At 37.7% G+C, this 23,189-nt stretch overlaps 1 protein-coding gene across 20 annotated transcripts in view; it reads right to left on the bottom strand.

Moving 5' to 3' along the window:
- Positions 1 to 18,574, bottom strand: part of adgrb2 (adhesion G protein-coupled receptor B2) — a 346,370-nt gene extending 327,796 nt beyond the window's left edge. For 14 of the 20 annotated variants that reach the window (XM_056249710.1, XM_056249714.1, XM_056249713.1 and 11 more), the window contains exon 1: positions 17,944 to 18,573. The gene's annotated coding sequence lies outside the window, so the exon portion shown is untranslated. Of the gene's footprint in view, positions 1 to 17,943 lie in introns of all 20 variants that reach the window. The other 6 variants (XM_056249712.1, XM_056249721.1, XM_056249717.1 and 3 more) reach the window with 1 other exon arrangement.
- Positions 18,575 to 23,189: the final 4,615 nt, after the last annotated feature.

The raw sequence follows: 23,189 nt of genomic DNA, 5'->3' as shown, positions 1-23,189 counted from the left end.
CCCTCGGACAGTTCCATGTGTGATTTCACCATTTCTCCTATTTTGGGGTCCACAACATGAAAGAAAGCCATTATACCATGTACATGTTACATGAAAAATGTAGAAAAATTGGACACATCTATGGGACATGGACGTTTAGCAGCAAGCATCAAACATCAAACAAGAGAAAGGAACCCAAAGGTTGATCCAGGTAAATGTGTGCTAATATATAGGGCCCAATTCCTTTATTTGGGGCTCCCAAATCACTAAATCTGCCCCTGGTCACATATACACTGTTGTCCACGTACAAGTCCTCATTGACACAAAAAATGGGCTGCACATGGGTGGTGTGTGTAGACATCGGCGGACTGTTCTGATGGCGAAAATGATGTCACGCTGACAATCTGCAAGTCGGAGCAGAGCATGGACCAAGGGAAGTATACTTTCGGCTTTAGCCGTGCCAGCAGGACGATTGGCTACATTATAGTCGCATTATAAAGACTTATCTAAATCTGATCGCATCCAGCAGCTTCAGATACGTTTTACTTTATCTGAAAAGTCCCCAGTTTCACATATTTAAATTTTCATACAATGCACATCAAGCCCATTTCATATTTCGTTTGATGTGCACGACATGACAGAAGGCATTGTTCTTTACAAAAGATCAAAGGGTCAAGTTTTCGACTGAATTCCATTCGCCACTACAATTTCATTGTAAAAGTCCCTTTTTTACTGTATTTCTGAAACTTTTTCTGCCCTGAAGCAGAGAGGGAGATACGTCTAATCATGCTCTCTGATATTACTCTGCCTTTAAGAGCTACCTGGGCTAGACTGTCAATGATTACATCAAGCAGCACATTAAAAATGACTGTCCTTATTTTAAAGAGGAGTGACCGCTCCCAGACACCAGATATTATTAAACTAATTTGTCTTGTCCGGATCCTTATTCTTATTGCCAGAGATCTATTCCATTACATAAACTGTAGCTTGATCACAGGGGAGCCAGTCTGGGAAAAGAAATATGCATTAGAGTGACTCTGGCATAATGCAGCGCAACCGTCTTCCCACAGAGGACTTTTCCCTGGAAGCAGTAGCTGTGCTCTTTATTTACACATTTTTTAAATTCTACCCATGTGAATTGGCCAAGAAATCCATCGATCAGTGACAGAAGATGGGGCAGGACAAAGCTTGTCTGCGAGATGCCATTCTTAACAGCTTTGTGAAAATTCTTTGTTCTCCGGCCTAATGCTGGAGGCCATAATTAGTCAAGCCGCAGATGAGCCGAAGAACAGGCAGCGAGGCTGGAGAGAGATGGTCCTCGCCGCCTGTACCAAGCCTTTTCAATCCTTCAAGGGATGTACGCCACACAGGCACACGGGAAAATGAAAGTCAGCATCTAAAAATATAACTCAAGCTGATGCCTTTGCATTTCTCCCCATACGCTGCTTCTAAAATAAAGAGGTTTCCTTATGTTTGAATGTGACATCAATATGTGGTAATATATATTGAAATGCTTCTGAAAATCCTGTGGGTGTTGAAGGTCAGTGGTCACAACACCTGTAATGTACAGACTGATATATAGCTACAAAATAGAGCTGACTTCCTATACATATCCATTCGTCGTTTGGAGTAAGAAAGCAGATTCTTCTTTGATTATGAGTATACTGAAATATTGCAATTCCATATGGTATAATGTTAGCCTGGGAAAACCCAGACAACTTCCGGCAAATTTAGATTTGCTCTGAAAGTTAGTCTGGCAAAGAGCTCATTCAAGCTCATTTCCAATCCGCCGAAATCGCGGCACCAATCAGAAACGTTGGGGCGGGCTTTACATGATGACGACAGCGCTGGGATTTTGAAGCAGATTTTGTAGCCTACATTACAGAGATGGATGCCGCCGTCGAACATCACTCGTTCGAATCAGCTATCGCGTCTGTTTTAAGCGATTTGAACGTTTCCTTTTTGTTAAAAACCGAGCAAAGAACAACACTCGGAGATGTTTCTCCTCCGCTCTGCATACGTCATCTCCTTCATCGCTCTGATTGGTTTTAGGTCTATCCGCGACGTCCGTTGGTGACGCCCCTCTGGAAATGATTTGTCTATGACGCTTTGCCAGACCATAACTCAGTTACAACTGAGAATGGTCTGGTTTTAACCAGGCTAGTATAATGTCTAAAGCATGTATGCTATGCTAAAAACTAAGTTTAATCAAATAAAAAGGTGTTCAAGGATTGGAGGTCAGCATCTTGAGAAGTTATATGATTGGGCTTATTACAACAATTTGTTAAGGCTGACTAATAATATAGTCTCTGACCCTAATCATGTCCTACATAATGAGTTTGTATCATTGCCATCAAACCAGAGGTACAAGGTTCCAAGATTCAACAGAGTGAGTCTGCAGCACTCTTTTGTGCATTGGGATATCTTAGAGTAGAATAAGAGACTTAATCACAAAATCAAGAGTATAAGAAGCAAAGGTGTTGTAGTGTTTTAAAATTAGAAGTGTGTTATAGGTGTGTAAAGTGCTATGTAACATTTAAGGGAGTGAAATGTATAACGTGTGAAATGTCTGTGAGTGTAAAATGTATCGCGTGGATTTAGTGCAAGTCGATGTTTATTGAATGCTGATTGTTGTAAACAGAGGTAGGGAATGAGGGAGGGGGGAGTAAAAGAGAGTATTGAAAGAGACAAAACCTAAAGAAGCTTATAAATCAAATGTTTCCTTTGGGATCACAGCATATGGATGGCCGTTCCACGAAAAACACATTGGTTTAATCCGCAGACGTAGCACTTTGGAATGGAGTAGAAAGAAAAACACATATCCTTATCTGACTCGTCGTTCATTGAACATCTACCTCCCCTGAGAAGCCTTTGAGTCAGAAGCAACCAAAAGCCATTACGCAGTCACACTATAGCTAGATGAAAACAAGGCTTACCGCGCCAGGCTTTTGACGAAAGCACAAAAGCCTGAAAATGTTTATATTCTAGTTTTTAGTAGACCTGTGTAGGAAGGAGCTGCGTTTGACTTCGTTTCTCATGCGGAAGTTGAAAGTGCCAACAAAACCCACGCAAATTGATATCTGGATTTATTTTTTTCTTGCCTTATATATAAACACACTATCTCTTGTTTATCAGATCATGTTCAAAATGAAATACTAGCTTTAGTGAATAATGCATAGTATATACTGACTGAGAAGGGAAATAGAGGGCATTATAGCCATTATTCCATGATAAACATTAAAACGGCATGCTTATTGTCACATGGCCTCATCATAAATTATTAATATACTACAGTACCTTTCAAAAAAAAAATTAGAAATAAATTAATACAATTATTCATCAAGGAAGCTTTAATTTGAGCAAAAGTGACATTTGCATTTATAAATTTACAAAACAAAAAATTTCGAAATAAATGTGTTAAACAAAAATGTTTATTGAGCACTAAATCAACATATTCAAATGATTTCTAAAGGATCATGACAAAGAAGACTGGAGTAATGATGATGAAAATTCAGCTTTGCAATCAGAGGAATTACATTTTAAAATATATTAAAATAGAAAAATGTTAATAATATTTCACACTATTACTGTTTTTACTGTATTTTCAAACAAATACATTTAGCCTAGGTGAGCAGAAGAAACTTCTTTCAAAAATTCTTTCTAACACAATTATCAACCCCCAACTTCTGAACAGTGGTATACTTAGCATTTTAATACGTCGGATGGATGGACGGACGGACGGATATGGAAGTAAGCAGTGGGGCGTAAGCAGGTCGTACGAAAAATACAAATGGGATATGAATTATGAATTTGCCAATATATAATAGTTACAAATTGCCATAAAAGCGTGTTGGATCTTTGCATTTAGGCCTTGCAGTGTAAAAGCAGCATCACAGACTTGCTTACTATTGCCAGGACTATTTTGCTTGTGTTGTTCACCATGTGACCTTGTTCCATTCTGCACAATCCCCACTTTAAGACATTTCTCCCTTTCACCTTCCTACACAGTATTATGTTTATTATTTATTTTCTATAAAAGCCTAACCATGACACTGCTAACCCCACTATTTTATCACCGCAATTTCTAGTCAACAACTTGGTGTCATAAGAGAATGAGTACTGAACTGGTTGGCATCAGGCAGTTACAGAATGACGTGGCCACCCTTGGGCGTCAAGTTACAGAAATTAATTGCATATGGATAAAAGTGTACGTTACGTAAATCCTTTATCAGCTAGGCATAATAATGGCAAAAAAGAGAAGTCTGACAGATGCCATCGCCACTGAGCTTCAAGCACTGCTTTTCAAGTGTGCATGTGCTGGTAGATTATTAATAACCATTTTCAAATCCTAATTAGGAAGCAAATGTGTCACAATATGGAAACGCAAGAAAACCCCTTGGGTAAAGCACAGTCAGTTCAGAGGTCATAACCGATTTAATGAAGCCAAAGCTTTTAAGGGTCAATGTTAAATTAAACTCATGTTTCCAATACAATTGTTTGTTTTTTTATCCATTTATAAATAAATTTACAATTCCACAAATAAAAAGACCCGACCCGATCAAAACTAGCCCTATACTTTTAAATTAACATAACTCTAAGTTCTGTAAAAAAAAAACACAACATGTATTAATTATGCACATATTGCCATTTTCTGAACATGATTAAAAAAGATATATATATATATATATTCATTCCCAGGACCCCAATATGACATGTTGCATGAGTCTCCAAGGCATTTCAGGCTGCAACGTTTCTGTGGCAGAGATTCATTAATAAACAGACATATTAATAAACTATTTTGGACGTGCAATTAATATGTGCGCCACAGGGGAGGGAGATGAGACTGAGTTTGTTCATTACATCACATATTAACATAAAGCTTCCTGGGAGCCTGCCATCTACTCAGAGTACTCTCTAGTGAGCTGTTACCAGTGATGATGCAACCTGAAAATCCGTCACTACAATAACTTTTGCTGAATTGGTATTTCATAATCTCCAAGGATGTTGACCTACCCATGCCAAGTGCACACAAGACTGAAGATCACTGTCCAGCGCACGTTTTTCTGACATACATGCAAAATTCTCAAATATATACAGATTGTATACAGATCTGGTTAGAATGCCATTTGAATTCTAGTTTGACACCAATTTGAAATCCCCGCGAGTCTCAAAAGTGCACACATTAGAATAAACATTATCAAAGTCCTTTTAAGGCAAGTCATTTCACTTGGTGGCCATCTTTGAAATGCCTATCGGGCAGCTATTTCAGTCTTTTTGAATGGGGAAACATCCACTCTCCAAAGCTGTTCACCAAGCTTATGATTAAATTCCATATTTGAAATCACCAATAAAACTGACCACAATTGTCTCATGAATTTTGTTTCTAAACGCTCAAATCATGACATAAATCTGCATTTTTCAGGCTGGACCAGCCAATGTGCATGTGCAGTCATACGTGCGCGTCTCAGAACACTGAGGCTGCATCCGAAATTGCATATCCCTACTATATGCTAGGCGAAAAACAATATGTGACAAAACAAAATTAGTATGTCTGAATTCACAGTCATAAAAGTATCAGGATGACCAACTTCTTCCGGCCAGATTCTGAAGTATGCATACGATGGACACTTTACTATCCCATGAGGCCACTGGTGACTATTTGAAAATGGCAGTGATGCGACACAACTGGTAGATCACATGATAAAGTCAACATGGCAAATGTAGTAACTTTACCAGTTGGCGATTTACTCTTTTATTTAGAAGGCGGAACTAATTCCACCGTATTGCGAGACGAGTTGCACTTTCTACCATTTGCAGTAATATAACAGTACCGTCTTTGTATACTTAAAGTCTTTTACATATTTATATTTAATATTTGACAGGAATGAAAATTATGCTGTGAGGGATAGAAATACTATGAGTTCTTATACTGTTTGTTTAACAACATACCGATTTTTCAGACAGTACAACTATCCCTTTACAGTCTAATTTTCATCTGAGTTAAATTCAATGTGGCAACTAACCTGACTTAATTATTTAGTGTTATAGTGTGACTGGCATGTGCTGGGGTCTGTCTACAATCTGGTGGTTTTGGTTGCAAAGTTGGGGACACAATACAATTAAAGGTACAATATGTAGGAATTTTTCGCCACAAGAGGGCGCAGTTACCAACAATAACAAAGGCGAAGCTTGGTGACGCTATGAGGGAGAGTTGAACGATGGGAGATGTCGTTTTCACCATCCAGAGATGTTATGGAATTAATGAATCATGATCACGGATGAGGTACTTATCGTCTGATCACAATATTTTATGTCACCATAATGAATTAACTGCAAGGAACGCGAAATGTTATACTATATTATCTTGTTACTATTTGTCAAATGATTTGTTGGGTTAATGCTGCATGCGCAGTTTTACGTGTTTATCGTTAATGCCGTGTTGTTTTACGTGTTGAAACCAATCGTACTCAAAGTAAATTTGAACGAACATTTGCAAGTAATGGCTAAATATTGTTTAACAACACACATCCGATTGTATTTAATTGCACTGCCATAATCTCAGTCAAAACACAAGTGATAAAAAGCATTACCAAAGTACAAAGCGCAATATAACTGAATTTTCATCAGCTTAACGATCACTTGATAGTTTTTGAGGTGAATCAACATATGCATAATGATTGATCTGTCACGTCATAAAGGCCTATGTATCTCGCATCGTTTATAACTGATATTATTGACAGTTGCATGTGTTGCAAGGAAACACAGATACATCACCTGTCTAATAAAGTATATGCAAGAGCGGTGTTGCTCCTCCAAGTTAGTCGCGGACGTGGAGCTCTCGGCATCTCGAAAACGCCACGCCGATATTGATCCTCATTTTAGTTCTCCTTTTTTTTGTCCCAAAGTCTGCTTGCCATGGTCCATAATGATTGAACGAAACAACAACAGCGTGCAGCTAAACGTTACCCACTACGCAGTTGTCCGCGTCTGTCCCCATGGTTACGTCATGGCTATGGCAGTACGAGCGGAAACCGAGGAAAGCGCGGATATTGCGTCATTGACAGGCGAAATTTTTTTCTGGAATTTCTCTGAAATAAAAAATCTTTGGAGACTTTTGGGATATTTTGTAAGTATCACACTATAACACTGTAACTGCAGGAAATATATCACACTGTGCAAGTGATTTTTGGATATTTTATTACAAAATTCCTACATATTGTACCTTTAAAAGACATTACCATGAAAAGAGGTTGTTTTTAGTACAGTAGAACAGTGGGTTTAGATCCAGTCAGTCTAATACCTTTGTCTTGCATGTGAGATCTATGCAGTCAAACCCACATCTGGCCACAGCAGCAGTGAGCACTAAGTGACCGTGCCACAGGAATAGATCTGCTGATTGCACCTCTTCAAAGATAAAGCACTTCTTCTCACCCTGATGTATCGGCCTCATGTTCCCAGCTTGATAATCTGATCATCATTACAGCCGCAGTGGAGGAAATCAAGGGAGGTAGGAACAAAAAGGGACATTGATGTGGTTGAGAATGAAGCAGAGAATGGCTGACTACAGCGTACCCGAGTGGTGACATCATACTTAGATGTGGGCTATGAAGCTTTGAGCAGAAGCCAGAAGTGTGGGAGTCTGGGAGATGATAACACTGTGCCTGCTGGGAGACACTTGATGAAGTTCACTTGTTGGCAATGTTGCCTTAATTAAACTATGTAAACAAAAGACAAATATAAAATGAATGTGCAAAAACAATTAACTTTAGAATGTCATAGTGGAAAATTAAAGATCAACCATTTAAAGAACCTCCAAAGAACTTCCAAAGTTGGAAAATCAAGACGATGGCTCAATGTTCTTCTCGACTGACTCGTGCAATGAAATCAGCAAATAATTGGCCATTTTTAGATCACTAAATCAGCCATGTCTGCTTAGCACAATTTTCACCAAGGTTTCCCTCAAGGAATTTCCCTTATATAGCGGTTTTCAATTCGAGTAAAAGGTCAGTGGACTTGAATAGACTTTCAATTCAATTTGCACTTACACAGTCATACCACAAATGTGAACTTTGACACTGCTTTTTTTAATAAAACGTTTTTAAATACGGACTACAGCTACAAGAAGAATGTGAATTTACATGCTTGACAAATCAGACAACTATTTTAGTCCTTACACAGTAACCTGTTAGCAACCATTATGTTTGAGATATGTTTGTATATAGTAAAAAAAAAAAAAAAAGTCACTTCAAGTTATTTTGACCTTACAATGTTGAAAAGTGAATCAGTTTAAAAATACTTAAAATCTCAAAGGAATTTCTTTTGGAATCCATGGTGAATAATTAGCCTTCCGGTTGGCCGAGTCTTGTAATAATCAAGTTTTAATGCAGCACTCTTCCTAATTCTGTTCATATAAGCTCAATACATTATGCATCGCTACAGTGACCATAACTATCTGTGCAAAAAGCAGTTTAGATCATTAGTATTGTGGTCTTCCCACACACAATAATTGATCTGTGTAACAGAGGTTTCACAGAAGGCTACAGCGAATTTGCATAAAAGTCTTGCATATACAGTGGAAAGAAAGATGAGATCTGTGCACAGTGTGCAGGGTTGTTGAAGCTACTCTAGCCCATGTTGCTAGTCTGCAACCACATTAGCATAATTGTCACAGGGCCTTCAAGATCCAGTAAGATTGTTGCAAGCTAAATGCTAATCAATTAGCACAAGACCTATGAAATTTACAGCATGATGATGACAGTGATATTGCCTCGAACTTTTTACACAGACCACATCAGAGTTCTGTTGGGAACTGTGAACAAACAATGCGTCTGCTGCCAGTAGCTTAAGCTACACAGCATTCTGTGTGCGTTTAATTACTGAGAGTGGTTGCTGTGAAAATGCTTTACAGGACAAACAGTTTATCAAAGCATCATTTACTGAATTGGATTGGCTCCAGGGGCATGTTCATGCGTGTACACGGTATTCACTTCTGCTTGATCTTAATAAACCACCACTAATCTGTACATGCCAATGCTGGAGTTAAATAAGCATTTGGGGAACTGCTGACACTAACCAAAATATTATAGCAATAGGAAGATGCTAGTCAAAGTCACCCAGAGAACGGCCAGACGAGCAGAGTGGAATCAGGATATCAATTCATTTAGGAAAAGTAATCATATTAACAGGGCTGCCAACTCTCACGCATTCAGCGTGAGACTCACGCAATTGAACCAATTCTCACGCTCCTAACGGCGCGCTCTTAACCGCGCACGACGGCAGAGAGGTAATTAAGCGAGCTTGCGTGTCTTTCGCAACACAACCCAGTGGACAGTTACACTGTATTGAGACAGTTGAGAAATAATTATATTTTTACAGTTTTCAACAATAATTGTCATTGTTGAACCCTTGCTCTTATTATGTTTCTGATTTCTCAGTTTTGTCATTATTTTAGCAAATAATTTATTTTATATGTTTTGAGACAGTTTGTTTTAAGAAGTTTCAAAGAGTTAGTAAAAGAGTAAAGTAAAAGTTAAAACTTTTTTATTTAAGTAGGCATCTATTTTTTATTAAGTAGGCCTATTTATTTTGTATTAATACATAACCTTACTGTATTCATCCATAATGTATCATTATTGCGTGACATTTGTGTCAATAATCGTCAAGCACAGGGGACTTCGCGTAGTGGGAGGGGGCCCCCAAATCAAATTCTGCTTAGGGCCCCCAAAAGGCTCGGACCGGCTCTGGAGACCAGACAGACAGTGAGTTTTTTGTGACAATTGTGAGGGAAATAGCCACAATTTATTCCCATTAATTGTGTAGTCAGCCGTTCTCCCTCAAATCTGCACCGTGTAAATTGTGAACGCAGGCAGGTCAGTGAGTTACAGGGCGCTCCTTGTCTTCATCCAGTTTAGGCTAGTAACTAATAGGCCTGTTATATAGTTTATATAGAATTAAGTTAGCATTAGCAGAGTTGTTTGTTTTGCAGCACTGAGCAGTTATTTTACATAACTTTATCATAAAAAAACAGTACAAAAGCATTTCCAGATGACAAATATCTGGGCATGCCTAGTAGTTAATGTTAATTATTGTTTTCTAAGAACAGAATGTCAATTAAAATGTTAAATGTAAAATTAAATGTAATGTAAATCTCCCAAGAAATTCTGTACAGATACTAAATACTTTGACAATCAATATATACTTAATACACTTCTGCTAATGCAAGGATTTTGTGTTTGTATTTTTCCCCACACCAAGCCACGCCCCTCAATAAGCCCCTCCCCCATAACCCAAGCCCCACCCCCCAAAATCTCACTCTAAGCTGAACTCAAAAGTTGGCAGCCCTGTATTAATTATAGGTCATCCCTTTTTGCAATAACCTGTGTGCGTATAGCAAAAGGGAGCTGTGGAACCCTGGAGAGGGTCAGGTAATGACTGTAAAGCGAAAGTGTATGATTTAATGGTGTTCTGTTCCCTTGCTAACTGGGAACTACAGTATGAAGCTAAATAAACAGCTCAATATTATCCACATTGAATAAGTCTTGAGCAAGGCTGAGTCAACAGGTGTGAGCAAATCAGATAAATCCAAATATAACATCCTGACACTAGAGGAATCAATGAAAGCCTATTTCCACCTCAGATTAAAAACAATGGTAACAAATCAAGAATAAGTGTATTTAGGCAACTTTATACCTCGCATTTCTGACTATATCTCACAATATGACTTTAAATTTCACAGTGTGACTAGTTCTAATTTTAAGAGTACAGCAACTAACATATTATGCTGATATAAGAGGTTTAAATTTAGTTGATTAGTATGTATAACCCCATGACAGGCATTATGTCACTATGGTGACAGGCATTGCCTGAAGAATTACTGTCATTTATGTCATAATGAAACTTTTGTCACAAGACGTTATTTTATAGGCATCCCCCTAACAAACTGTGCATCTTTATGAGATAAATGCATTTAGCTCTCATATTACAAATCAAAATGTTTGTTTCCTACTGTATATCACACAGTCATTAATTTCCTGCATCAGTTGTATAAGTGAAACAAATATAACTTGAGCAAATAATAATGCTACAATTAGATATAGAAAATATACTAATCCAGTTTGTCAAATCAACCAGTGATCTGAAAAGAAAACTATTTAAACAGCTTGCTTTTTAACGGCAAGTGATTTTCTGTTTGTCTTAATTAGAGATTTGTTTATTCGTAAATCTGATTACCGCTGATTTGTTTTGAATAACAGCTGTCTTGTTCTTGTGCTGGTCTACAGTTGAATCTTTTTTTTTTCTGTCCATACATCTCTTTTAATGCACACTAGTACATTTCACAGTCAGCTGCTCAACTGCTGAAGAGACATTATACTGTACATATTGGCAGTCAAGTGTTTGAGAAATACAGACAAAATCTCACAAGTAAAAAAAAAAAAAAGAATCACAGAGCATGCCGAATGACAAATACCAATGACAAAGCGTCCTATGATACCCAACTATAGAACTGTCAGGAAGTGAAATTCAGAGCTCGGAGTCAAACAGAAAATGAGAGATTGAGTTTGACCATAAAAATACAGCAAGGGGAAAAAGCCATCAAGACCTTGTGTCGCTTCAAAGTCTCAGGGGTTCTCCCGTACAAAGGCACAGAGGCTTAGAGACAAAGAATCAATACAATCTGTGAGGTTTTAACTTTCTGTTTCGGCTGGACATAATGGAAAAAAACATTACATAAAAGCAAATATTGCTGCTGGGCAGCGTGCTGAAACCACAGAGTGCACCGCTACAAGTCCTGGAGTCCCTGGACGACTGAGAAAGATGATGACAGCTCCAAATGGTTGACCAGAGGACAACAGCGACAGATACTTGCATCTAAAAAGCCCATCATATCAGTCCATGACTGTGTTCAGACTTATTTACAAATGGCTTAGCAAATGGTCACTGCACTCATATATCTTAAAGGGATAGTTCACCCAAAAATGATGATTCTGTCATCATTTCAAACCTGTATGACTTTTCTTCTTTGGAACTCAAAGAAGTTATTTCTGAAAATAGTTTCTGAAGTCAATGGGGTCCCACTGAGTTTCTTTGTATGTCCAAAACCAGTTGAAGCAGACACAATAAGGTCATACAGATTTGTAATAACATTAGAGTTAGTAAATTATATACATTTTCATTTTTGGATAAAATATCCCCTTGAATAATTATTTTGCCTGATATGTGTCTGATACTTCTCTTCTAAACAGCAATTAATGTGGTAACAGTAACAAAGAGTCATTTCCAACAAATCCATTCAGCTTTAGAGGGCCCTGCACACAAAATTCCAAATATTGCAAATATTGACACATGAAAATGGGTGGAAGCCAGAGGCACCCTGTTGATCGCAGCATCTGTGCCTCGAAACGCAGACTTCCAGCTTTACACCACGACATGAACAATAGAAGCCGAGCTAGATTTGGCTTTCCTGAATGATCACGTTTCTGGGACAGAGAGCTGATAACCGATAAGAAAGCTCTGCTGGAGGACGACAGACAGGAAAGCCTGCTGAAGCACAGACAAGAGGCTAAAGCGCATTTGTCAGGCGGTATTGCTCACCAGGGCTTTCCCAGCCAGTGAATGTGAGCTGACAGTGTTTGCAAGAATTAAAACATCACGCTTTATCTCACTGCCTAAACCTGATATATCATATTTTCAGTGAGGCGGCTCACGAACGAGCGGTGCTGGCGTATGGTCTACAGCGGAAGTGGGAGGGGTAATTTTCTGAAACAATGCAGTGGCCAGGGACCACTCAACCAGGCAAGAGCAAGCTGTTGCCTGGCTCGTGATCCATATGCAGTTCTCTACATCCCATCACATGCAGGAGACGGTGAGGGGCATCAGTATAACAGGATTGAGCGGTTCATATCCCTCTTGATTTTCAGAGGCAAGAGATAGCCTACATTAAAGCAATGGTTCTCACGGCCTTCCAAGACAACATTCGAAGTCCCCTATTTGATGACATATTTAATGACTTTTGGATTTAATTTGAAAATATAATGCAAAAATGCATGTTCATGTATTAATCACTTTTTGTATTGCCAATGTGTGAAGTGCTTCTAACAAACTGCTTCTAAAAAACGAGGCCTTCCCCGACATCCTATGTTGTCTACAGAGTCTATGAAAGCCTGTAGACTGCTTTTTATTTGAAGGACTTGAGCCAGATTCGCCAGGAAAATCCAAAGGATGTGACGGTTACGCACTCTTCTGAGAACCTCTCTTCCATTCAATGATGCATGAAATTAATGCTTGTACAATGTTCAGGATAATGCTATTCTGTACTGTAATGTTAATGTGTCATGCAAAGAAAAGGGATAAATTCAAACTATAGACTATAGATCTGGCTGTGAGATAATAGTCTCAAACATACTTTATAATCAAACTATCAAAACAGTGTAATTTTAATTGCCTCATCTGACGACATGATGTAGGTGCAAACATATCCATACCATTATGATCTTTCTTAACTGCCATTTCTCCATGCTGTCATTTTTGTTGTGTTTACTTTGTTATTAAGAGGAAAGCGCGCGGCACATATTTACCTACACATCGCTCTCGGCAGGGTGGATGGCGTCATGATGTTTGCTGCAAAGGTGTTTCCAACTTCTTTTTCATTGCAAAGAATGAAAAAGAACTTTGTCATGAGTATATTAGGGCATTGAATTACATTCAATCTCTTGCACGTTACATGTGTACGAGTGTGAGCACGAGCAATAAGTTGCTGGCTGCAGTTCACTTAATGACCACCAGTGTCGCTAAGGATTTCTGAATTCTACACATAGCCCTTTTAAGTTGGGATGTAATTAATATTTGCGTTATGGCCAATATCCAATAAATGTCTGGTTTACATTTAAAATGTACCAAATGAATGTATGCATCACAACAACAGCTCGCTTTTTACAATATATGTACAAAATGTAAAATGGATATTCATTTTAAGATACTTTTAAATGTAATGAACATAATGAACAAGTATTATTTTAAACTTTAAGTGAGGGTTAGATGATGGCAAAGGTAATCCTAATGCAAAAAAAAAAATAGGGGAAATGAGTATGCATAATTAGATATCTATATCAACCAATACTGATTAAAAAGAGAACTTTTTCTTAATATGTCTAAATAAACTCAATATTTCAGCCAATAAACAACATCGCACTGACATTGTGCATCCTTACTCTTAAAGGTAGACTAAAATAAATAATATATGCAGCTGGTATTTTTGATATTGAATATACTGAAAAGAATAAACAGCGTTTATGTATATTTGACAAATGAATTTGTTTATGCTCTATGGGAAATAAATAAATGAAATGCAGGATTTCAGTAATGAGACTTAAAGTAAGCAGGAATACATTCATTGTAAGGAACAGTGTGTACCTCTCTGCAGGAGTGGGCAGCTGTGGAATTAAACCAGTGATTTGAAAAACTACAAATTTTCATAATTGATCATCTGTCTGAAAGAGCACGGTGTCTGTGTTCAGGAAGCCCTGTATAATAAGCCTATATCATGTCGACCAGCCCCCAATCAAACATGTTTCAGTCTAATGTAAGTGTAGTCCTTCAACACAACCTTGTATTGAACAAAACCATTGAAGTCCTCATGAGAAAGGTCCAATGCACAGCAGCACAAACCCACTGAAGCGCATCCTGGATGCAGAATGATATTATGCTTCAATGTAATCTCAGCGCATGGACTCGTGGGATTTCCCTTGCTCAGCATTCAAAAGTTCATAACTGTTAGATAAGAAATATTGTTGGTGCACAACATCAAGTTCACGGCATCAAACTGTGTTGTTTTTTTTGTTTTTTACTGTATTCATATGCAATATTCTGACACAGAGCGAGTAGAATCAGCAACAGACTGAATATGCTGTCCTTTAATTTCTCCATAACACCTCAAATACAAACCTATGGATTTTGCATAACATTTGTTTTCAGAGAGGGTTTTAGCATGCTAAATGTTAGCATGCTACAGCACAGCACAATATAAGTATGCTAAGACATTCGCTGAGAAGTTATGTGCACTGAGATCAAATCTGACATTTACATTTTCCTTTAAAATGCACCACTGCTAAAATTATTAAGTTGACCTCACTAATCGGCTAGCCAGTTGTTAGGCTTGATGATCCTGGCCGATTCCTAAACGAAACTTGCAGGAGTGCGAACATGTGTACACAGATCTCTATGTTTTAATAAAACATCAACTAGTGAGAGCTCAGCTGTGCATTTTCACCAAAGTGATAACATGATGCCAATTTACATAGATCTTGTTTTTTAGCTTTTCAATAAAGATGGATAATTTTGATATAACTTATTTTTAAAACGTTTAAGTCATCATGCAACTTGGAAGTTTGCAGAGTCTCCCTGGTTGCATTAGAGGAAACATTACTTCACATGTTGTTCATTTTCACATAGCAGTGTATGAGAGACCAAATTCAATCCCTGTTATCACACGGCTACAGGTTTAGTACAGGTTGAATCCGACTGGATTGCATGCCAGGCATAAATAGACAAACTCATCAACTTAGCATAAATGCCTCTCTCACCCATCACGCTAAAGGTATTATCCCCAGCAGCCTGTAGACCGGTTTTATTTCTCATTAATTAGCCAAGCTTAACCCTTAAATGGTGTCTGCATCCTGGGAGACATTTGAGAGGCTTGATGGGGAACAGTAAGAGAGTGAGGGGGCCTAATTTCTGAGTAAAAATATTTCAAGAGAAGTCAAGCAACTTATAAAAGCTATGGAGTCAACTCACCATTATCCAAAAGTCACATGGCAACATGCCGTGAGGTCACTGACCTTGAGGTTAATGTTCCCATCTTTTACCACAGGCATACAGGACACCCCCACAGCGTAGGGGGCCCCCTCACGGCGTTATAAGCCAATTATAGTTATATAGAAAGTTGTTTCTCTGCATAGGAGTCAAATCAAGCTTTGTGAATCCATGTGCTTATACTGATTTTTAATGCGGCATAGAGGTAGCATTAATGTATTCACACACAATCACAACTGACACAATGCATCACACACTCGAATGTTGATTATTGAGATATCAAGATTTGACTTAAATAGTAAGAGTATATTATACTAGTATGCTACTCTGAATTCAGACTTGCTTGTAGTGTACCAAAATCACCTGTTGACAGAAAACTAATGAACATTGAACTGACAATATTACCCAAACATGCCATACTATTTCCTTATCCACCTTATTTTTTTATACTTATTTTATAAAAAAAAAAAATTATTATAATTTTTTTTTTTTTTTATGTGTTAATTTTTAAGTTTAAGATTTTGAAATTGATTTTAAATTGCCATTTTTTACGGTGTTAGTCACTTTTTTCGGATATTTTAGCTGTACAAAAACAGTCCACTCTGCAAACTGGTATTTGATATCATATATGTATATTTTTATTATAATCACAAACACACTTGTTTGCCGGCCAAACAATTTTAGGGCTTACTGCACTTTTTTTTTTTTTCTTTTTTTTTTTAGTTATCATGATTTACATAAAGCAGCTAATGAATTGAAAGTCTAGCACATTCACAGAAATAGCAACTTCTAATTTGAAAAATATGGCGGATAAATGAAAACGCTTGTACTCAAAGTCAAAACTTGTGGGGTGGGCAGGGCCTGTGTCATGGTCTTGAAAAAAAAAAGCCTGGTTGGATGGTCTTAGCTGTTTTTAGCTGGAAGAAGCTGGTCTCCCAGGATGGTGTTCAGCTTGTAGCTGGTCTCCCAGCTTGACCAGCTAAGACCAGCCTGGTCATTTAAAAAAAAAAAAAAAAAAAAAACTCTAAAGCCCTTTTTTTTTCTGCAGGGATATTTGACATAACTCTAAATCAATATTTCGTTAATGAAATTACAAATAATTGTGTATTAGCAACTTAGCAAGGTAGTTTCACGTTCCTGTTTATGAAAGGGTTAATGCACGTGTCATCCGTGTGCATTCCATGACACTCAGAAGAATTATGGACGTTGATTCAATCTACTTTAGTAAAATCTACTTAAAGTGGCAGTATCTTGAAGAAAAAATGCTAATTTAGATCATCATCTTGGAGTATTATCGCAGAATATATTATCGTAGTGGCCGCAGAAGAAACGGCGCTGAAAGAGCAGTTGTGAAGAAGACGCGTTCAACAGATGGGCGACTGCTCTTCCTCACGGCCGCAGACCTGTACGACAAACCTTTGATTCATTAGCATAAAGCCTGGCCGGGAATGTTAATCAAAAGACAGCTGCATTGGCTTATTGGCTAAACGATTATCAGTTTGTCGGTTATTGATGCAAACTGAATTCTATTTTAAGTTGCGTTGTTAAAGGCAACTACAGCGGGCGCCAAATCACAGTTGTATCACCTTCAAATAACATTACAGTCGCGCGGTGACAGTAGAGACTGTCTTTAGACGTCGATATGGATGCAATATGACCAAATATCCAACGGGAAATCAATTGTAGCGGAAAACGTACAGACGCAAGCCTCAAAATCGTGTTTTTTCTTATAGTTTTCCCAATTTCCTATGAGACTTGCTGATTGATCGGTGTCACTCAAGGCAAGCTCACCATGAACGTGGTCTGACTAGTCGGCTGTATAAAAATATAGGCATATTCTCTCTTATATTAAGTTGATGGTCGAGGCATGAATGGGAAAGGCAACAGAGACATTGATTCTGAATGCATTATTGATGCAGATAATAATAATAATACACAGTGCACATGATTCTGAAGAGAAAATAGGAGACTTGAATCAAATTCACAGACGACACTTTCACATATTCCAACTTAAAGGATCATGAAGTAAATTTATTCATAAAGTGGTCGGTCTATGACAATACGCTGGTGTTTTAAACCATCCTGATGCACAGAATGCGAAGCAACGCATTAGCAGATATTTTTAAGACATTAAAAGAAATAAAAGCAGTGACATACCTTGTCTCTGTCAGTAGTTATTCTATATTTCCCGATTTGTTCCGTAGATGCAAATGCAGTTTGCCATCCATGACACGACTCAGTTTGAGATTGAGTATCTTTCACCACAATCTACCCTCGCGAAAAAAGAACCCAAGCTATTTTCAGAGGATGAGAGAATAAAAAAACTGAAAGGGCAGATATTAAATAACATTAGCATAAAGGGGGGGATAATAAACCTAATTAAACATAACAGCAAAAAAAAGAGAAAAGAAAGAAGGGGAATAAGAAAAAATGGGCTAAAAAATAAAATGCGGTAGAAAACGAATTGACTTTAGTTCACAAACTGAGGGATCCAGTAATTCCACGCTGCGTCTCTGTATTCCAAAAGAACTGAGTGCGCTCTGCAACGGAAAACGCAGATCTATCCGTTTATTCCCAATCTGCTGCGGTTTTACTTCCAGGACTTCAACTTGCAGTAGCATCACTTACACCTGAGCGTCCGTGTGAATAGATATTTGCCTTCTCCCTTTCGGCTTCGGCAGAACGCTCTCTGTGCACTGGCATCCGAGTTCTCGGAAAAGAAGCACCGCACTCAGTCAGGCGTCTCTGGATGCCCGCATTCACTGTAGCAGCGAGGACGATAGAGGCGCGTGCACGCTCTTCTTTCTCAAGGGAGTAGGACGCGCGCGCTGGATAGGCTACCTACGTCAGCCGGCGCGTTCTCCAAATAGAACGCGAACGCGAAGTTCACTCCGAATTCTGACCGTAACATGAATATTATTTCATGTTTTTATGCATTGGGCTTTGGCTTCCTCTCTGCCAGCTGTTACAACTGTTGTCGTCAAACGGAGCCTGACGTGAGTAGACAACTTGACACCAAAATGAACACCAAACAAATGTCAGGCCTCTCAGTTTCTTCTTCATAGTCTAAATGTTTCAGGGGTACAATAGTTTTTTTTAAAGATATGCATGGAATATTTGACAAACTGTGGTAGGCTATCAAAGAGACACCAACCATATGATTAAATGTGTTGAAGCATTAAAAATATTGAAGCAGCACTTTGCAAGTTACAAAACTCAGCACTCTGGTATGGAATGATATGCCTTTTATGTCCGTGAAGTAAGTTAAGTCTGTGCATCCGTCAGCATAAATTGGTCTGTAATAACCAGTTTTTCTTAAGCAAAATCGCACGCTTTTCATTTTGTACTGAATATTTTATGATCTGGCTGGGTGACATCAAATTTGAATCCACAGTTGCTGCTGTTTATTTGCTTAATTTAACTTATTACAAAAGTATTACCAGGCACAGAGTAAGAGACAGATTAAATGCAGGAAAAATGGAGGAAATTGCAATCAAATCAACATGGCTACTGTACAGGAAGTCCTGCCCTACAGGGAAAAGATCCAGTCATATAAGAAGTTTTTTCTCTCTCTCTTCTTGATGTGCAACTAATTGTTGACTTGCTATAAAATATGATTTTCTTATAATGGTTTAGCAGCCTTAATTAATTTTTTTGTTTAAAAAAGCTAATTGAATGATACCGTTGTAGTCAGATTGTATTGCTGATTTGAATAAAGTTGTTGCAACATAAGCTTGTACAATGGTTTTGGAGATTTTGGTATTACCTAACTCAAGTAGATGAACTGTAAGTGCATTGCAACTTAAAATTATTTCTTGTAGCCAGATAAAAGTCTATTTTATTTTAATTTCCCCCACACTCTGCCTTACAGAATGTTTCCAGATCAGTAAAATTATTAGGTTGTCTTGGATGTGCTGCATGTTTGAGATCTTCCAGGTAAATAGTCTGTTGTGAAGGCCATTGCAAAACCTTTATATTTTGTTTCTTGAAAAAGCATATTAGTATGGTTGACTTTGAGGTATGTTGTGGATCATGATTTATATAATTTTTAGATACAGATTTTTCTCTCTCTGGCCTTGAGACATTATTCATTTTATTCTTTTGTTGGCAGAATATTCCCTTAATAAAGTGTTGTTTTGTTCAAATGCTGCTGCTTTTACTCCAAACTTTTGGTGATTGTAGCCAAAAGTGATGTTAAACTTTTACTTTATATGGTCTGACCACAGCATAGCAACACCTTTGGGGAGTGGAATTACATTACTTCCAAAATGTTACTAAAGTGTATGAACTGCTTCAATCAATCAATCAATATTTTTTGTTTGTTTGCTGGTTTGTGCTTTGCCACTATGTAACTGTGTTGTTGAATAGTTTTATACCATAATACACCATTTTCTGAGTCTGGCGCAATATGTGTTGTATTACATATCACATGTTTTGTGATGAGATTGTTAGGTTTCCTTCTGACAAACCTTCTGTGTGTTTCATGTTTTTGTGTTTGAACAAACTCTCATGCCAGCTAAATCTTCCTGCAAGTCTAATAATACCAGACCATTCTAGTTTTATTTGAGTTTTTGTTTTCTTGGTCTTCAGATCTTGCCTTGAATTTTTACTTAACTTATATTTCTCAGTGCCATCTCAGATATTGCTGTGAGCATTTCCATATCTTTTCATAAGCTTCCCCTGCTTTATACAAGACTCAATTATCTATATTTTCTGATTCTCAGTCAGCTGCTTAAAGAAACCCGTGGCTTTTGAATGTAAACACTCTGAGGTTTGAAGAGTCAGAGAATTATTACATAAGCCCTGGAACTGTCTTCACTTGATTTAGATCAAGGCCTTGCATGTTCAGAGAATTAAGTTCCGAGACCTTAAATATATAAAATGAACTGAATTGGATCAACTGGAAGAGCATCAATGGAACATGACATGTTGATCAAGAATATAGTTATAAATATAGCTTAGAATAGGACTCATGAAAGTTAAATAAGTTGTACAGTTGCACTGCCATCCCTGAGCTCATAAGTAATTTGAAATGTACAGTATGATAGTTTAACACAATAGGTGTATATGTTTTACAGTTATTGGTAGATCAATAAAAAAATGTAAAATGTAATTTAAAACATTCACACACACACACACACACAAAAAAATACAATCTATTTTACTTAATAATGTATATAATAACAATCAATGTCAGAAGCTGAAATACGTCCTCGAAGTTGAACTACAGTAGCATGCATTGCACGGACGTATTTCCGATTCTTTAAAAGGGCCATATACAGTCAACATGAATGGCCCTTAGGGATTTATAAATAAGAAATGAAAAAAAAAATCGCTGTGACATTTTAATTCTATTTTTCTTGTCACGGCACACTGTTGGAGATCTGTGGCATCTGACAATTTGATGTTAGTATGTAAATCACTTAAGAGGCTTCTTGTTTGGAGTTCACAATAAGCACAGTTGATGTGAGCAGCCGAACCTTCTGGTGCATGAAAAGAGAGATTTCTCCCTGGCCTTGACTATTCTGTTTGCTTCTGGTGTGTGCCAGGGAGGAGAAGCTGAGGCTGAGAACACAAAGCACTGATTAATGGACTGATGGAACGGAACATAAATGCAGTTGTTTTCTTAATTGACACTGTGGTAATTCTCCTTTGCTCGCTGTAATTTGAAATGCATGCCATGTGAATTTTATAAACCGCCGTGCTATTTTTATTCTTTTTTAAATTAGCTGCTAAACAGTGGTTTGCATGGTTAAAAATAGGGGCGCATTGTAAATTGGTTCCTGATTGGTAGCTGATGCATTTTTTGTAACAAAAGTTCAAGCTAATTTTAGATTATTTTTTGGTAATTTATCACTATCTCATGGGAGCTTGTTTCCGAATAAAGTCAGAATTGTGAGATATAAAGTAGCAATTGCTTGTTATAAAGTCAGATTTGCATTGTTTTCCCCTCAGAAGTGGGCTTTATAACTCACAAGTAACTCACAGAAGTAAGAATTGTGAGATACAAACTTGCAATTGTGAGTTATAAAGTCAGAATTGTGAGATATAAACTTCCAATTGCAAGAAAAAACATCAGAATTGCAAGATATTAACTCACAATTGCGAGAGAGAGAGAGAGAGAGAGAGAGAGAGAGAGAGAGAGAGAGAGAGAGAGAGAGAGAGAGAGAGAGAGAGAGAGAGAGAGAGAGAGAGAGAGAGAGAGAGAAAAAGTCGCAATTATCTTTTGAATTGTTTTCATTGCTTCCATATCAGTTGACGAGCCAGCCAAACACAGGTCACAAGTAACTCACAGAACTAAGAATTGTGAGAAATAAACTTGCAATTGTGAGTTATAAAGTCAGAATTGTTAGATATAAACTCGTAATTCTGAGAAAAAAAGTCAGAATTGTGAGATATAACCTTCCAATTGCAAGAAAAAACATCAGAATTGCAAGATCACATGCTTTTCATCTTACATCTGCCCATTTTTTATTTCCCATTTTATCTGTACTTTTCTTCTCATTTCACACATCTCCCCCAACATTCGTTCCCTGAACTATAATTTGGTGCTCTTTCTTTTTTAATTTAGAAATGTCAGAATATGGGGCATGTGGTGGGTTGTGACTAAATGTGAAAATGAAAAATTGCCTCCTAGTGGAAAATCATGAGGCATTACAAAAATGCCACATATTCTCACCTCACAGCCTCACTTTCCTGTGATGCAGTGCTCTCTCTTTCCTCTGTCTCGGGTGTCTCGGAGTCTCTCTTTTACACGCATACGAACACAATCCATTCGAATGCTTAGTTGGTGCAGCCTGTGCTTTATCTATATGCTGATAAAATATGACAATTATGATGATTTCCTTTGCAGCCTGTTTTCATTCCCTGAAGGGAGGTGAAGTCATCTTAATGGCTACCTGAGTAAATAAAGTCGGCCTCAACATTCTGACCCGTTCCATGAGGGCCATAAATCACCTCTGCAATGCACTGGTGAGCAAACACACAGACAAATGGGAAGAAAAAAAGAGGGCATATTCAAGTGTATGCATATTTACGTTTGTGCAAACCATCACCAGTACTGTGTGTTGTTGTAAATATGCGAGGCCTTATCCACATAGGAGGCGTGATTACCCCAGTGTCAAGCTGTTTGTAATTACCAGCTTCATTTAAGAACATGGGGAGGACTGTTTTCTCAAATCCTGGTTACAAGGTACATCTAAAGAAAGGTTATAATAACCCTGGGGTTTTGAATTATACACAGTGACTTTTGCACCTGGTTTGCAACAGATAACACGGTCATTCATAACGTGTTAGAGCTAATGCTAGCGAATTGGCGAAATACCTTTGCACATTACTCCCAACAAGGCTTCCATGCATGTTCATGATATTAGCATCAAGTGTTTGTTTTTTTATTATTATTA

This window comes from Rhinichthys klamathensis, unplaced genomic scaffold, assembly GCF_029890125.1.
Source record: "Rhinichthys klamathensis goyatoka isolate OS25496 unplaced genomic scaffold, OSU_Roscu_1.1 h1tg000060l_1, whole genome shotgun sequence".
Classification (NCBI taxonomy): domain Eukaryota; kingdom Metazoa; phylum Chordata; class Actinopteri; order Cypriniformes; family Leuciscidae; genus Rhinichthys; species Rhinichthys klamathensis.
Note: the sequence above shows the minus strand (reverse complement) of the source record. Positions and strands in the feature narration are given on the sequence as shown.